Source organism: Mustelus asterias, chromosome 9 (genome assembly GCF_964213995.1).
Source record: "Mustelus asterias chromosome 9, sMusAst1.hap1.1, whole genome shotgun sequence".
Taxonomy (NCBI): Eukaryota; Metazoa; Chordata; class Chondrichthyes; order Carcharhiniformes; family Triakidae; genus Mustelus; species Mustelus asterias.
Genome location: NC_135809.1, coordinates 73316236 through 73319862, shown reverse-complemented (window position 1 = coordinate 73319862; position 3627 = coordinate 73316236).

The window sequence follows — 3627 nt, the reverse complement described above, 5'->3', positions numbered from 1 at the left end:
ATAAAAGCCTTTATTTCCCGGGTACAATCTAGCCTCCCGAGTGATGTAATCGCGCTCTCTGGAAAAATACCTGATTCTGGTGTTCAATCTCAAAAACCTTCACATCAGGTGCCAATGTTTTTCCGCTGCTGGTTTGAGGGGCTCGAGGAGGACCAGCTTGCAATGAGAGTCCAGAATATTCTGCAATGCTGACTTGCTAATGGAAATTAATATTCAATTGTACTTGCCGGGCTGGTTTCAACTATCTCACTGAGAGGGAAATGGGAGCAAGCAAATTAGCCTGCCTGACTGTCCATAAATATCTACCTATATGTTATATACCCTGCCTGATTTCTCTTTACATTGACTTCAAACAACTGCTGCTCAGTTGATACCTGGTGAACATTGAATTTACCCCACATCACAGTACTAACATCGTCCATAAACATTGGAAACTCGCCATGGTAAACTCATTGCAAGACAGGAGCTGACGGTAAGGGGGAGGAATGGTTTAGTGGTATTGTTGCTGGATTAGTAATCCACAGACTCAGAATAATGCTCGGGGGACTTGCGTTCAAATCTCACCACAAAACCTGACTTCAATGAAATATCTGGAATTAGAAGTCGAATGATGACCATTGTGGATTGTCGCTAAAAACCCATCTGGTTCACTGATGTCCTTCAGGGAAGGAAATCTGCTGCACTTACCTGGTCTCCTCTCCAGGTGACTCCAGATCCACAGCAACGTGGTTGACTCTTAAATGTCCTCAGGGATGGACAATAAATGTTGGCTCAGCCAACAATGCTTTCATCCCATTAATGAATAAATTGCTTCAAATACAAATATTTACTTTGAAACACAAAAGACAACCATCTTACTCACAACAGGATACACCATCAGTAACTGGGTAAATAATCCGTTAATCTGTTTTGATGGTTAAAGTGGGAATATCCAACAGGACATGGAGAGAGCTGTCAGCTTTTCTCATTTCACATCATTTAAATGATTTGACTTTAGTGGAAGGGAACATTTCTAACGAATACTACACACTGACCTCTAGGCTAGGTTAGGAAGTCCTGAATGGAGATTTTACACACATAACTTATTGATTCAGTGAGTGAGAGATGGTGGGAATAAGTTAGTTATGTTTCATCGGTAAACGCTGCTGTAATTTCTGAACCTATGCCATGACTTGGGCACATGGTTTAATGTGATGAATGTGGGAAAGCTTGCTTAAACCTGGCACATGAAGGGTTGTCATATGTTCCTTTTGTTCTGTGGAATGGAACAAGGTCATTTGCAATCACTGAAACCATTTGTTTAATTGTGGTAATGAATAAAGTGACTGGAAAGTACTGCTTGGCCCTGAATTACAATGCTGGTGCAGCTTCATGGGTGGATTTGAGCGCATATGTTTACAAGAGAAGGTGACAAAATTGATGGAGAATGTGTAAAAGGTGAACTTGCCCCTTTGTCTGACAAGTGGCCAGTACAATGACCCTGACCATAGGTTGCTTACTGTTTCAGAGAGGAATCAAAGCAACAAAGCTATTGATATTCATGAGTAGAAATGTGTAAATAGGCCTGTATGTCTGAAACAGCGGATTATAGACACGGTGAAAGAATTAGTTCTTGAAGACAAACTTTAATTACTGCCTCAGAGAGTTCTAACCGTCCTTTCTCAGAAGGAAGGGACACATGTTTTGCTGCCAGCCTTTGTTATTCCTATCTCGCCAGATGTCTGGAGTTAGAAATAGAAATCATAGAAACCCTACAGTGCAGAAAGAGGCTATTCGGCCCATCGAGTCTGCACCAACCACAACCCCACCCAGGCCCTATCCCCACATCCCTCCATATTTTACCCACTAATCCCTCTAACCTACACATCCCGGGACACTAAGGGGCAATTTAGCATGGCCAATTAAACTAACCCGCACATCTTTGGATTGTGGGAGGAAACCGGAGCACCCGGAGGAAACCCACGCAGACACGGGGAGAATGTGCAAACTCCACACAGACAGTGACCCAAGCCGGGAATCGAACCCAGGTCCCTGGAGCTGTGAAGCAGCAGTGCTAACCACTGTGCTACCCTGCCACCCAATGTTCCTCAAGCAAGTCAGTCACCTGAGTCTGGAACCTGAACAAGCAGGGGCTTTGAGGGAGCAGACCAGAATGACATTCGCGGATGGATGATCAGCTGCTCCCCAGTCTCTGGGCTCCTGTGACAGGGCAGCCATGTGGAGGCAAACATTCAGACACCAAACACCAATCATGGAATTCTCCAGACTAACAAGGCGAGGGCAGGACCAGCAAACTACACAAGTCCATTAACATTGGCAAGGCCATAAAATCCACCAGTGTAAAATCCGCCAGTGTAAAATCCACCAGTGTAAAATCCGCCAGTGTAAAATCCACCAGTGTAAAATCCACCAGTGTAAAGTCCGCCAGTGTAAAATCCGCCAGTGTAAAATCCACCAGTGTAAAATCCCCTCAGTGTAAAATCCGCCAGTGTAAAATCCACCAGTGTAAAATCCCCTCAGTGTAAAATCTGCCAGTGTAAAAGCTGTCAGTTTAAAATCTCAGTGTAAAATTCCCTCAGTATAAAATCCTCTCAGTGTAAAATCCTCTCAGTGTAAACTCTGCCAGTGTAAAATCTCCCAGTAAAATCCGCTGGAGTAAAAACCGCTGGTGTAAAATCCCCTCAATCTAAAATCCACTGGTGTAAAATCCACTGGTGTAAAATCCGCCAGTGTGAAATCCACCAGTGTAAAATCCGCCAGTGTAAAATCCGACAGTGTAAAATCCCATGCCAAGGGATCGCTGTCGGGTGATTTCACTTCAACTCGAAAAGATGGAAAATTTGTGAATGAAACCGTTGTCGATTGCTGTAAATACCCATCTGATTCACTAATGTCCTTTAGGGAAGCAAATCTGTCATCCTTACCTGGTCTGGCCCACATGTGACTCCAGACCCACAGCAATGTGGTTGATTCTTAACTGCCCCCTCAAGGACAATCAGGGATAGGCAATAAATGGTGGCCCAACCCACAATGCCCACATCCCATAAATGAATAAAACATTCCTTTGGCAATAAAAACTACTGGTTCTTGACTTGCAGACCCTTGATCTGGAAGCAAAACCAAAGGGAAATTAACAAAGAAGCCATGTGGCTGACAGACATAAAGGAGAGCTGCAGACAGAGAAGCTGGAAGGTGAGAGCACTGATGTAAGCACAAAGAGAAAGCCGACAGAGACATCAATAGGAACAAATTTTGTGATGAGAAGAAGAAAATCTCTTTCAGGAAGATGTCAGGTTTTCTGTTTGGCAGAGAAGGAGTAAGAGTTTTAACAACACCAGGTTAAAGTCGAACAGGTTTATTTGGTAGCAAATGCCATTAGCTTTTGGAGCGCTGCTCCTTCATCAGGTGGAGTGGAAATCTGCTGTCAAACAGGGCACAGAGACACAAAATCAAGTTACAGAATACCGATTAGAATGCGAATCTCTACAGCCAACCAGGTCTTAAAGATACAGACAATGTGAGTGGAGGGAGCATGTAAGTGGGGGAGCACTTCAGCGGTCACGGGCATTCAGCCTCTGATCTTCGGGTAAGCGTTCTCCAAGGCGGCCTTCACGACACACGACAACG